Genomic DNA, 14,814 nt, shown 5'->3' on the forward strand with positions numbered 1-14,814 from the left:
GTCACTGGCAAACAAACAGTTGGTAATTTTTAGTAGCACCAAATGCTTCTTAAGAAAATAGGAAGGATCTTTAACACAAGCTACATCACTTGTTTTTGCCAAATCACAACAGCGGGCTTCACCTGCACCAAAGGGAAAGTTTTAAATTAGATGACCAACATAAAGACTGCTAACTCTGGGAAACGAACTAGGGGTGGTAGAAGGGGAGGAGGGCGGGGGGTGGGAGTGAATGGGTGACGGGCACTGGGTGTTATTCTGTATGTTAGTAAATTGAACACCAATAAAAAAAAAAATAAAAAAAAAAAAAATAAAAAAAAAATAAATTAGATGACCAGGACAGGGGACCTTGGTCAAAGAGACAGGTGTTCAGTTCCAAGCAGAAGTAGTTGTGAAGCTCTTTATTTGGCATGTTTGAGAGACAAGTCATGGAAGCAAATTAACCTTTTGCTCCTTCTTAAGCTACCAGCTCACACACAAGCCATGGAGAGTGAGACAGCTACAGATCATGCTGCCTGCCGAATAGGGATCATCTTGAAGCTGCCTTCATCCACCACTCAGAGGGGATCTGGAATATGACAAGTGCCTGGGTTCCTACCCTGCTGTGTGGTTGTCCTTCTGGGACCATCTCGGCAGTGTCCTTGCAAGTTTAAGTAAAAGCAACAGAACCCAAGTAGAGCATACTAAAACATAGATTTAGAAACATATAGGGTAAATGAAACATTAGTAGGCTCCTGAGGGACATAAACAGAATAAATAGCATGCTTTTTCTTTTTTCTCCTACTTTTTTTTTTCCCACAGAGCTGGGGTTGAGATGGGCATGAAAATCCCCACGGAATTCGAATAATATCCTTTTGCATGTAGGATTTCATGGGAACATTCCCACAGTTGTTCGGGTTCTAGCCAGATTATGAACTAGCTAATAAATTATATTTGAAAAAAAAAAGAAAGAAAGAAGAGCGCCAGTTCCCGGGTACAGTGCTACCATTTTGCAAAGGCAGCCCCAGCTGCAGGATGCAAAAGCCAGGAGGGTTCGACCAACAACAATGCTATTCCCTGGGGTCTGCATTTGCTTGTTCCTTCAGCTGGTGTGTTATCTTCCTCAGACAGGAACATAAATAAATGTTGCCTCAGACAGGAACTGCAGCATCAAAAATAAAAGCTGCGTATTTGAAATTAATTGTTTTCTGGCACAGTTCCGTAAAAAAATGACATGCTTTCAGCTGAAGCACTTCCATGTAAAGCCAATTAAGTAAGAGAAGCAACAAATGGGCTGAGGTCAGTGAAGGATGTTGGCTATTGTTCAGCAATGAGGCAGGCCGTTCTGGTCACCATCTGTGGAAGCAAGTGAGGACACCATTTTCATTAAAGGTTGTCAGAACCTACTGGAATCAAATAACAGATAGAAGGAAATTAGACCTTCAGAAGAAAACCTTCCCTTTCTTATAGTCCTGTCCCCTTTATGCCTTAGAGTCACCTCCATTCTTAACAAATCCTATTCTTGGGGTGAAGAATTGACCATTTGGCGAATAGGTAGACCTTGGTGTGAAGGCGCATTGGGGCTTATTCTGCCCAGGGATGGTGATCACTAAGCCAGATTGTAACATCTTCACTGAAGTCTAATTTGCATAATGTAGAATTCATTCATTTTAAATTGTACGTTCAATCATTGTAACATCACCACAGACTAGTTTTAGGATATTTCCATTAGACCCCAAAGATCACCTGTGCCCTTTTATGGTTAGTGGATCCCTGTCCCTCACCCCACCAGGGCCAGGCAACCACTCAGGGACTCCCCATATCTAAATATTTGTGAGACGTTTTATAAAAATGAAATCATGCCGGTAAGGAAAGGAGCAAATACCCAGTGTGCCAGGTAAAAATATCAAACCTCTAAAAGATTTCTCCTCCCTTTTCTCCTAGAATTGTTATGGATTTCATTACTTAATTGTTATGGATTTCACACTTAAATCTTTGATCCATTTCAAAATTTATCTAGAGTAAAGTTTCATCTTTACTTTTTTTGCAGATGATGATTCAGTTCTTTCAATTCCAGTCTGTATACAGCCCACAATTTCCCCACTCATTTGAGATGCTACCTGTATTAAATAGTAAATTCTTACAAGTTTTTGCTTTTAGTTTCCTATTGTATTCTAGTTTTTTCCATTCCACCTATGACTTCCTATGCCATTACCACACCTTCAAAATTACTTTCATATCTGATAGGAGCTAGACTCTACTGTTTGTTCTTATTTTTTGAAAAACATTCCATGCCACTTTTGATTGCCTGTTCTTTCCCAACAAACTTTAAGTTTATCTTTGATGGGAAGACCTTTATAAATCCAACTCAAAAAGCAGAAACGATTAAAAGATTGGCAAATTTGTCTACATGATAGTAAGTTCTTCCGAATGACAAACCAAAATAAACATGTAAAAATCTATAAGGGGAGTCAAAAGACAAATGACCAACTGGGAAACAAATATTTGCAACTCATATCGTAGGTAATGGGTTAATTTCCCTAAAGTATAAGAAGTGTCTAGAAATAAAAAGACCAACAGCTCAAGAGACATAGGCAAAATATATCTATAACTCACAGGAAAGGGCTGCTGATAACTCACTCAGCCTTGCTCTACCTTTCTTACCTGGAAGTGGCTCTATGAGTGAGAATAGTAAACAAACTCAACACACTTTGGAGGAACACTTGTCCCCAAATTAAAACTGGGTTTTGGAAGAAAAACGCTTCAAAAAGCAAGTAAAAAAGACAATATTAGTACTCTGGGGGCTCTCAGTAGTTATTGAAGCAAACACACGAAGACCACTAGGGAAATCCATGAGTCATGAAAAGAATCAGTAGTATCTCAAAATGGGGGATTAGGAAGGGGAAGTTATAGACTGGTTTTAAGATAGTTCTTAATCAAGCCGGGGCAGAGACTGAAAAGAACCTATAAATTAAACCAATTTCTGGCACTGCCAGTGATCTTATCTTTGGAACACATAGGTCCATACTGAGTTACTAGGAAAGCACTTTTTTATGGTCTAATCACAGAACACACTGGTCTGAAGGACCTAGTATTTGAACAACTTGAATTTTAATAGTTTTTGTTGCACATTATTGTTTAAGACATTTTATCTGTTTTGTGAGTTATAGAACAGTATTATGAGTTGTGATTTTTTTCTGGATTTTTTTCTCATGGTTTATATAGCACTTTGATATCCACCATAACTAATCCATTAGGTATGTGCTGTAATATTCATTTTATTGATGAGGAAACTGATGTGCTATGATTTTAAGTATTTTGTCTAAATTCCCACAGTTATTAAGTGGCAGAACTGAGTTTCAGAATCAATTCTGTCTAACTGCAAAAACTGGGCTTTGAATATCTACTTATATGTCTCTAAATCAGGGATTCTGTACTTGGTGTGCATAAAATAACTTCGAGAGGATTCATAACTCCTGCCTACTGTGGGGAGAGAGAAGAAAATGCATCTGATTTTCAATGGGTAGGTAGATGAGCCAATAAGATAAGTTAGAATTTTTATCCCTAAAGGAATTATCTCCTTAAACCAAGGACATTTCAGTCCCACATTAAGGTGGCGAGAGGACATCTATTTTAAAAACAAAATGGGCAGGGTGACCTCTTTCAGAGCCATTACATGGATTGAGTTTCTCATCTGTAGCTTCTCTGGAATTAAAATAAAGAGCTAAAAGGAAGGAAACAATTACCTTGGATTGAGAATCCATGGAAAAGAGAATCCATAAGTTCTCTCTAGCCAGTGCAATTGTCTTGGAAAGTTAAGCAGTGCATCTGAAAGTCATCAAGTGCCTCATGTCCATTTCTTCCAGACAGATCCAAGAAGAAAGTGATTCAAAAGGATAAGTCTATTCTCAACACACTACATGCAAATTTGAAATAGAAATTAAACTCTCAGTTTCTTTCCAACACGATGTCATCCCAGAGGGTTTTAAAATAAAAAATGGAAGTTTGAAGTAGAGCATAATAGGTAAGTTTGTTTTCTCAAGAACAAGAAAACTTACTTTGATTCATTTGTTCTTGAGACTGGTTTTCCAAGCACCAATAATGAAGGAGTTTGGAAATTAACAAGACATGATCATTCATTAGAAAAAAAAAAAACAGAAAACAAAACAAAACACCTCTGTGAGTTTCTTCCTTATGACTTGTTGCAAACTATGCCCTCCAAAACAAAGTGAATAAAATTTCTTTGGGAGTAAGATTATAAGCAAACAGTAGCAGCAAAAATCCCTCTACAGACACAAGGATTTAGCATCATCTTTTGAAAAGACACAAGAGACAAAACAAGCAAAATGAATTGTCTCTGCTTTGTGGAGCCTGACAATTCCTTCTTCTTGAAAACTTCACATTAGGCATTTTTTTGGATGCTTATCTTTTTTTAAATATGCTTATACTATTGCAGGCAACCTACAGCTGTTATGCACATTTCTGAATAAACATTAATTTATAATAAGGTATTGTTTGTCACAGAAGACAAGGGGGAAATTGAACTCTTTTCTGTCCATCTGGACATGGTGAGCAGCTGGTTAAAATCAGGGATCTGACGTATTTCATTTTCTAAGTATCTCACCACCTTAACACACCCGCCCAGCCATAGCTGTCCGCTGGAATACATGTTGGTCTCTATCATTTAAACTTCCCCATAATTCTGTAGCCATCTGGCTGAGGGTTTTTCCTAACCCTTGGAAGTTTTGCCTTCTGTGAAACAAGTGTCTGAGAATTCATGAGAAGAGACTCTGTGCCACACTAGGGCAGAGGTTTCTCAATAGTCAGAGTCTGAAATTAACCATAACCAGACTGCATGCATGCCTAAAGTCAAATTATTCATATTACAGGAGAAACACAACAGCAAATTTGTGGCTGAGAAAGATTGCCTAGATCACGCCTGTGGAAAAACCATTAAAACACATAAGAAAAAAAAAATAAAACACATAAGAGACAAACAAACAGAAAAGGCAAACACAAGTGTGCTTTATACCTCTCTGAGTGTCCAGCTGGTGGAAGGTCACATCCAGATTATATGCCACTGAGAAATTCTGAAGTGGATCTTCACCAAAAGCTTTCCATGAGAGACAAAAAATGAACCAGTAACTTTAGAAATGTGCAAATGTATATCAAGTGAGAACATGCTAAATCTTGCCAGAGGAAAACCATCAAATTGAACATATGCCTTGTCCCAAAGCTTTATGATCTTAGCTCATTTATTTTACTCTATTGTTACACTAATATACATAATTTACATCTTCCCTAGACCCACTAGCCAAAGGGAGATAAAATTAGTGAATCTGGACATAAGGAATAGTCACTAGGTTGCTTCCCTCACCATTAAATTACATTGTTATTCCATAAATTCTAAGTATTCAGACTTTAAGGTCACTTATTCATGGTCATTATGGGCTTCCAGGTTTACTATTTTTTCATACTAAGTTTATGGTCCATGAAGTTATAGGGCACCATAAAATAATTAAGAATCTTAGCCACAGAGACCACAATCACACAAATATGACGAGACTTTGTAATTCTAGGAAGAATTATTAGATTATCATTCCAAGACTAGCTTACCAACTTCTGTCAAGTATTAGAGTGAAAATAAAATCTCAGGGCATCACCCAGATTTAAGATCAAACCAAAAATAGACCAGGCCTAGGTCATAACAGACCATAATTGGATCATGATAATGGTCCAATAACCTAACTGCCGAACAGGAAGTTTAAAGTCTGTATGTAGGAAATTTACATCATCCAAGATCTCTAAAATAATTCATAAGCAATTCCTAGCATTCAATCAAATATTACTAAGCATGATAGGAACAACTGAACAAAACAGACAATAGAAACAGACTTATAAGTGATAGAGTGATTATAATCATCTGACATGAAAGACTTTTTTTAAAGATCTTATTTATTTATTCATAAGAGAGAGAGAAAGAGAGAGGCAGAGGGAGAAGCAGGGAGCCTGACGTGGGACTCGATCCGAGGTCTCCAGGATCACACCTCGGGCTGAAGGTGCCGCTAAACTGCTGAGCCACCAGGGCTGCCCAAGAAACACATATTTTTTTAAAAAAGGAACTATAATAGATATGTTAAGAAAGTGGAGAAATAAATGCAGAATTTTACCAGGGAACCGAAATCTATAAAAAGAATCCAAAAGAAATTTCAGAACTGAGAAAATTATTTACTGAAATTAAGAGCTCAGAAAGTGGGTTTAGCAGCAGAACAAAGAACTAGTGAGTTGGAAAATAAATCAGTAGATAAATTAGATTGAAATACAGAGAGAGAAAAGTGAAACATTCAGAAAATAGTACTAAAAAATATATGGGACATAGTAAAAAATTCTAGTGTACATATAATTAAAGAACCCAAGAAAATGGAGGATAATTAGGTAGCATTTAATAGATAACAGGCAAGAAATTTCTAAAATAGACATAAGACTTCAAGTGGTAGATTCAGTCAACTCCAGAAAACAAAACAGGATGAACTCAAAGACAACCAAACCTAAGAACTTTGTAATAAAAGCTCTCAAACCAAAGACAAACAGAAAATCTCAAAAGCAGCTTGATTACATGTTTCTGTCAAAAAATGTACAGATATCATCAAACTAAAGAATTGAACTTTAGAATTGTCTTTAATAGCATGAAAAACAAAATTAAAGTTCCTCATTTTTTCAGGTGTTCAATAATTCTAAATTATTTCTTTAGGCCTATATGGCCTTTTAGTTTGTATTTGTGTGTATATGAGTTTTCACACTTGGGATATGTGGTATCTAAAAATCTCACCTCAGAATCCATAAGGAATACAAATACAGACAGATATTGTTACCAGCCAGTATAGTATAGTAAGACAAAGAAATAAATTATAAAAATTTGAAAGATTGAGATTATTGATTATATACATGTGTATATATATATCATATAGATGATATACATATAAATCTTATATATAAAATCATATATAAATAATAAATATTATATATTATATCTAATGGCAAATTATTAAACAATCTACTGACAAAATATTAGAAAAAATTATAGTGGATAAGATTAAAATACAAGTGATATACAATATCACTTATACAATACAAACTTATACAATACAATACAATGCAAACTTATATAATATACAAACTGATCAAATAACAACAAAACTTTTGTGAGGTTTGACAAACTGATCCTAAAATTGATATGAAAAAGCAAAGGCTGGGCACCTGGGTGGCTCAGTGGTTGAGTGTCTTCCTTTAGCTCAGGTCATGATCCTGGGGTCCTGAGATTGAGTCCTGCACGGGGCTCCTCACAGAGAACCTGCTTCTCCCTCTGTCTTTGTTTCTGTGTCTCTCTGTGTGTCTCTCATGAACAGATAAAATCTTAAAAAAAAAAAAAAAAAGAGGGGATCCCTGGGTGGCACAGCAGTTTAGTGCCTGCCTTTGGCCCAGGGTGCAATCCTGGAGACCCGGAATCGAATCCCACATCGGGTTCCCGGTGCATGGAGCCTGCTTCTCCCTCTGCCTATGTCTCTGCATCTCTCTCTCTCTGTGTGACTATCATAAGTAAATTAAAAAAAATTTAAAAAAAAAGAAAGAAAAATCAAAAGCCAAATATAACCAAGACAATTTTACAGAGGAAATACAATATGTAGGAATCTGATAATCCAATCTTAATTCATACTGCAAAGTATAATGATCTAAATATGTGACATGAATAAATTAAATATGAAAAATAGATAGTATTAAAAGAAATACACACATACATTAAAATTTGATATATAATTGAAATTAAATCATGAGAGGTGCCTGGGTGGGTCAGGTCATGATCTCAGGGTCTTGAGATTAAGCCGTGTTAGGCCCCTCACTTAACAGGGAGTCTACTTGAGAGTCTCTCCTTTCCTCTCCCTCTGCCCCTCCTCCCACCTGTGCTCTCTCTCTCTCTCTCTAATAAATATATAATTTTTTTTTATTTTAAAAATTAAAAAATAAAATTAAAAATTGTGGAAAAATAACCAAAAAATATGGAGACATATATGTGTATGTAACACACACATAAACACACACATGCACAAACATATGCTCATAATTTAAACAAAGCACTTTATTTGCAAGAAGGCAAAAAAAAAAAAAAAACCAACCCAATTCTTCAAAACCAAATATGTAGAAAAGGCAGAAATCCAAAGGGCTAGCAATTTCTGAAGTTAGCTCTTATCCTGGATTCATTGACATTGATGAGTCATAGTTTTTATCTCCACTAATATGCAGCATGGACAACAGGAGACTAAGCCCAGGTTTTCCTGAATATTGGCCATCAACTACAAAATGCCTGTATAAATGTGGGATTCCTAAGGCCTATTCCCCCAGTGTTTAGGTGAACAGGGGAAAAGGTCATAAAGCAAAGAGGAGAGCAAGAAATTTGCCAAATCCTAAGTAGGTGTTGGGTAAAAAAGGGGAAAAATTCCTGTGAGGGTTTGTAAACCTAAGTCAGACTTTATTGGAATTTGAGGCAGAGTTATACTCTATGTAAACCCCTTCAGCCAAGAATTTGTATTAAAGTTGTCCTTGATTGTTACTGCTTCGTGTATCCGCAAAAAAGAGAGTACAATTCTTCTCTGGAGGAGAGAATGTCAACGCAAAATTAAGTAAGAATACACTAAGAACAAGAATAACCGTATAAAGAACAACCTAAGAGTTTTCAATCATCAGACCTAGATTTAAAAATTTATGTGCTTAGTTTGTTTCAAGCAATAGAAGGGACTGAGATATAGTTAAATAAACATGGAAACAAACATGACACTCCAAAACATGTCAAGATAATTTCAAACTAATTAAGTCATTCTAAGAAGAAAATATTGACTTTCCCTGAAGATATAAGAAACAGAAGTTAGTGGAACTATAGAGAGAACTGATAAATCCCTCAATAGAGTAGAAGAAGATAATCAAAACCACAATAATATATCTCACACCTGTCAAAATGATACTACCAAAAAAAGGGGGGGGGGAGGCAGTAGATACTGATGCGGCTATGGAGAAATTGGGACACTTGTATCCTGTTGCTGGGGCTGCAAGATTTAGTAAAGTCATTATGGAAAACAGTATGGGGCACCTGAGTGGCTCAGCAGTCGAGCCTCTTCCTCTGCCTCAGGGCATAATCCCAGGGTCCTGGGGATCAAGTCCCGCATCAGCCTGCTTGTCCCTCTGCCTATATCCCTGCCTTTCCCTGTGTGTTTCTCATGAATAAATAAATAAAATCTTCAAAAAAAGAGGTTCCTCAAAAAATTGAAAACAGAGCTACTATATGATCCAGCAATCTCACTTCTGCATATTTATCTAAAAGACTGAAATCAGCACTCCCATGTTCACTGAAGCACTAGTCACAATAGCCAAGTTGTGGAAACAAACTAAATGTCCATGGACAGATAAATGGATAAAGGAAGTGTGTTATATACATACAGTGGGTACTTTTAGTCTTAAAAATAAAAAAAGGAAAGGCTCCAATATACAACATGGAGAAATATTGAGGACATTATGCTAAGTAAAATAAGCCAATCACAGAAAGACAAATACTTTTTGTCTGATTCCACAGATACAAGATTTCTAAAATATTTGAATTCATGGCATCAAGGAGTGGAATGGTGTTTCTCAAGGACTGGGGGAGGAGGGGTTGGGAAGTTCCTAATCAATAGGCATAAAGTTTTGGTTAAGCAAGACGAATAAGCTCTGGAGGCCTGATATACAATATTGTACCTATGGTCAACAATACTGTATCATACATTTAAAAATATGAGAAGGGTAGATCTCATGCTAAGAGTTCTTACCATAATAAAATTAAATCTAAAAAGAAAGTTATATATATATATATATATATATATATATATATATATATATATGCATATATATATGTCAGTAATTTATCAATCAGACAATCAGGTTATCAATCAGACAATAGAACATTGCACCCCACAATTGGAGGATAAATATTGTATTAAAGCACAAATTGATGATTTATAAGAATTGACCATGTTTCAAACATAAATTAACTCTGAAAAGAATTTCTTAAAATGCCATACAGATGACATTCTCTATCATCCACTTAAGTTAAAATCAGTAACAACATAATGACTAGAAAATTGTATGCATAGAAAAATAAAGAATATGCTTTCAAATAAGTCATGGGTCAAGAAACAAAAGTATGAACTTGAAGAATATTTATGATTAAATAACAATAGAAATAGTACATTTCAAAACTTGAGATCCAGATCTGGCAGGATATATTGAGGAAACTGTAGGCCAATTTTTCATATGTACTTGGTCTATTTCTGGACTTTTTATAGTAGGTCGTTGGTCTATTTGTGCCAAAACCATATAATTAAAATATCTTGTAAGAGTAGCCCCTCCCTAATGTTCATCTCTTCTCATAGCTTCCTCCCCGCCCAGGCTATACTTGCTTATTTTTTTCCATATGAACTTTATTATTATCTTCAGGAAAAAGGTTTTTTATTGAAATTATATTAAATTTATATATTAACATAGGGAGAATTGACATATTTATGATATCTTTCCACTTGCTCACGTCAACTTGCATCATGATTATAGAATGGCATTTGGGCTGCCCGGGTGGCTCAGCGGTTTAGCGCCGCCTGCAGCCCAGGGCGTGATCCTGGAGACCGTGGATCAAGTCCCACGTCAGGCTCCCTGCATGAAGCCTGCTTCTCCCTCTGCCTGTGCCTCTGCCTCTCTCTCTCTCTGCATCTCTATGAATAAATAAATAAAATCTTTAAAAAAAAAAAAAAAAAGAATGGCATTTGATCCTGAGATGATTTTCTCCTCTTTGTTAAAAAACAGCTTTTATTCCTGGAGGCCATAGAAAGTTTTTACTTTCTCTCAAAAGTGTAACATTTTTATTTGGCTATGTCTTAGAATTGATCATTTTTCCAGGTATACGGTAGATTCTTTTAATACATTCATCCATGGCCTTTTTGTTTAAGATTTTATTTATTTATTCATGAGACACACAGAGAGAGGCAGAGACATAGGCAGAGGGAGAAGCAGGCTCCCTGATGCAGAACTCGATCCCAGGACCCTAGGATCAAGATCTGAGCAGAAAGCAGATACTCAACCACTGATCCAGCCATGTGTCCCCATGACCTTTTTTTTAAGGAAAGATTTCTTGAATTCTAAATCTGAATGTTAGGCCTATCTCTTCGCTTTATTTTTCTTTTACAAATATACCTATTATAATCATGTTGGATCTTTTTGCCCAGATTTTCCATTCATCCGCCTGCCTGTGATCCCTTTTTGTTTTTTTAATGAAAAAACTGTATGGAAAACAAATGTGAAATTCAATTCCAGCTGCAACAATTAATGTAAATTTATCGGTGTCTATTATCCCTCCTACCTTCACATTGCTATTCGTTTTTCTATATATATTAATTGAGGTAGAATTTATTTGCTATAAAATGTACAGACCTGAAATATACAGGTCAATAAAGACATATATCACAGTAACCCATAGGCATGTTAAGATATAAAATATTTCCTTCACATAGAAACTTTCCTTATGCTTCTCAGCCTCCCAGAAGTAGCAGAATGGTATTGGCATTCCTAGTATATAGAATCATACATCATATACTTTTTTGTGTCTCTTCTTTGATTCACCCTTGTGTTTTCAGATTCATTGATGCTGTCATATTTGTCTTTCATTATCTTTAATTGCTAATAGTATTCCAATGAATATATAACAATTTATTTATCCACTACACTATGGAAAATCATTTGGGTTGTTCCTTGTTTGGACATATTATGAATAAAACTTCTATAATTATTCTAAGTTGTTCGGGAATATACATGTTTTATTTCTCCTAGGTAAATACCAGTAGTAGAATTATTAACTCATAAAGTAAGGGAAAGTTTAAGTTTATGAAAATTATCAAAATTTTTAAAGTAGTAGTAAAGTTCTTCATTCTCAACAGCACTACATGGAAGTTACAGTTCTGTGAAATCTTACCAAGAGTTTAAGACTTTCATCATTCCTGGGGTTGTATAAGAGTATCTTGTGGCTAATTTCCATCTCCCTGATTTCTAAAGATGTTAAGCCCATTTTCATATGTCTTTCAGCCTTTGATCCTCTTCTCAAGCCCCGTGGCCATTTTTTTTTCCCGTGGCCATTTTTAATTGGGTTATTTGTCTTTATTACTGAGTTGTAAGTGTTATTTACATATTCCAGACACAAATACTTTGTCAAATGTGCTGTGAATAATTTCTCCTGGCCAATTCACTTTCTTAGTGATGTCTCTTGATAAGCATAATGTTCTAAGGTTGATAAATTCCAATTTATCAATTAAAATAAATTATTGTGAGTGCCTTGGGTCCTCTAAGAAAGTTTTGCTCACTTTGAAGAAGTGAAGATATTGTCCTGTTTTTTTTCTAGAAACTGTGTGGTCCTTAGTTTACCTTTCAGTGTCTGACTCAACCCAAATTAACATTTACCAATGCCATAAGAAATGACTTCAGATTGATTTCTTTTCATATAAATATCTAATTGTTACAGCAATATAAGTTCAAAGTCTTTTCTTTGCTGATTATTATCAGCCACATTGACATTGTTGTCAGAAATATTTTGATCATATTCAGTGTGGCTCTTTTATTCTGGAATCTGTAATCTGTTCTACTAATCTATTTGTCTATTTTAATGCCATTACTACTCTACCTTGATTAACATAACTTTAAGCAAGTATTGAAAATCAATAGTGTAATTCCTGAACATTCTTCTTCTTTTTGAAGATTATTTGGACTATTGTCATTTCTTTGTATATCCATATAATTTTCTTATTTTTTTAAGATTTACTTATTTGACAGAGATAAAGTACATGAGCAGGGGGAAGGGCAAAGGGAGAGGAAGATGATCTCAAGCAGGGTCCCCACTGAGTGCAGAGCCCCACACAGAGCTAGATCTCACATTCCTGAGATCATGACCAGAGCCGAAATCAAGAGTCAGATGCTTAACCAACTAAGCCACCCAGGCACCCCTCCATATAAATGTTTTAACCAGCTTGTCAACTTGCTAAAATTTTGATTGGAGTATATTGAATCTCTAGATCCATTATAAGGAAAATATTGTTAAAATAGCCATTCAAAATTATGGATTTGTTTATTCCTCTCTTCAGTTCTTTCACTTATTGCTTCTTGCATTTTGAAGCTCTGAAATTGAATGTGTATGTACAATTCCATTTCACCTCTCCTACTGCTTTTTGACTATATGACTTTGGATTTCTTTATTTGTTTCCTTGTTTTGTGGTTACTCTAGGGATTACATTTGTATCATTAATTTATCTTGCTCCACATTGTATCATTATCTCCCTTCATGTATAATAAGAGACTCTCTTAACATACTTTCATTTACCAACTTCTGTCCTTTGTGCTATTTTTGTTCTATGATTTTTCTTCTACAAAGGTTATAAAAACCATAATACTTGATGATTATTTTCTCTTAGAATAGCAAAATGCCTCTTATATATATTAAGAAATTAATTTTTAAAAAAATTTAAAAATCTTTACCCACATATTAACCATTTCTCACATTCTTCATTTTTTCACGTAGATCTGAATCTATGATCTTCCTGCAGCATTCTGCATAGTGCAAGTCTACTAGTGATAAAGTCTCAGTTTTGATATATGTCAAAATATCTTTGTTTCATATTTTTGCATTCTAGGTTGACAATTCCCACTCACTGCAATGCCTTTAAAGAATCATTGCTTCAGAGCCTCCCTTACATTTTAAATGAAGTCTTCAGAACTTTTATTGACTTTCCCATATATTAATCTCTTCCATATCACCTCACTTCCCACTCTCAGGGTGCTTTTAAGAATTTCTCTTTATCTGTAGTTTTGGGCAACTTGACTATATTTTAGCTAGAAATGGTTTTCTTGGGGTTTGTCCTTCTTGGTGTTTGTTGAACTTTTGGGATTTGTAGGTTGATATTTTTTTTAATCAAATTTGGAAGAAAAAAATGTGCTTTTATTTCTTAAAATCTTATTTCTGGCCCGATTTATCTCCTTTTCCCCAAGTCACCAATATATTCTCTCATATGTTTTAGCATTTGTTTCTCTCTGTACTACACTTTGTATGGTTTTTGCTGTCCTTTATTTGAATTCATTGATATTTGTTCTATAGTAGCCAATCTGCTGCTGACACCATCTAGAAATGGAAACTGTATATTTCAGTTCTTTTTCCATTAAGTTCTATTTTATAGATTCCGTTTTTCTGCCCTTATTCCTCATCTGTTCATTCATTATATTTTCCCTTAAATTTCAAGCATATTGTAATTGTCCTAAAGTCTTTACCTGCTAATACCAACATATGTCTTATTCTTGAACCTATTTCTACTTATGGGACTTTTCTCTCAGTTTTGGTTCTCATTTTCTTGTTTCCTCTCATGTCTAGTAATTTTTCTTTGTATACTGGGCATTGTGTATGTGAAGACATTAAGAATCTGGATTTGACATCCTTTATAAAGAATGTAGAGTTTTATTATGGCAGACAGGTAGGCTGTTGTTGTTGTTTTTAAAGATAAGCTTGATCCAACCATGGTTTATTTTTAGGCCTCCTTGTTATGGTCCAGAGAAGTCTTTATCCTGGAGAAGGTGTAACCATACTCAAAAATAAGGTTTGGAGTGGGGGCATCTCGGCCAATAACCTGGCTGAGATACTTGGTAAGTCAGACACTTAACATTTCTCAATATTATGTAATCTCTAAAATCTTCACTCAGCTTTTCTCTGCCAGGACTCAAGGACCAGCTGCATAG

General features: G+C 35.2%; 1 long non-coding RNA gene across 2 annotated transcripts in view; it reads right to left on the minus strand.

The window, feature by feature from the left end:
• Window positions 1-325: 325 nt before the first annotated feature.
• LOC118354213 (uncharacterized) overlaps window positions 326-14,814 on the minus strand; it is a 40,320-nt gene continuing 25,831 nt past the window's right edge. Inside the window, exons 2-4 of one of the 2 annotated variants that reach the window (XR_007409851.1) lie at window positions 5,009-5,089; window positions 3,723-3,892; window positions 326-1,332 (exon numbers count right to left, since the gene is read on the minus strand). This is a non-coding gene — a long non-coding RNA (uncharacterized LOC118354213). The remainder of the gene's footprint in view (window positions 1,333-3,722; window positions 3,893-5,008; window positions 5,090-14,814) is intronic. The other variant, XR_007409852.1, reaches the window with a different exon arrangement.

Source organism: Canis lupus, chromosome 3, assembly GCF_003254725.2.
Source record: "Canis lupus dingo isolate Sandy chromosome 3, ASM325472v2, whole genome shotgun sequence".
Classification (NCBI taxonomy): Eukaryota; Metazoa; Chordata; class Mammalia; order Carnivora; family Canidae; genus Canis; species Canis lupus.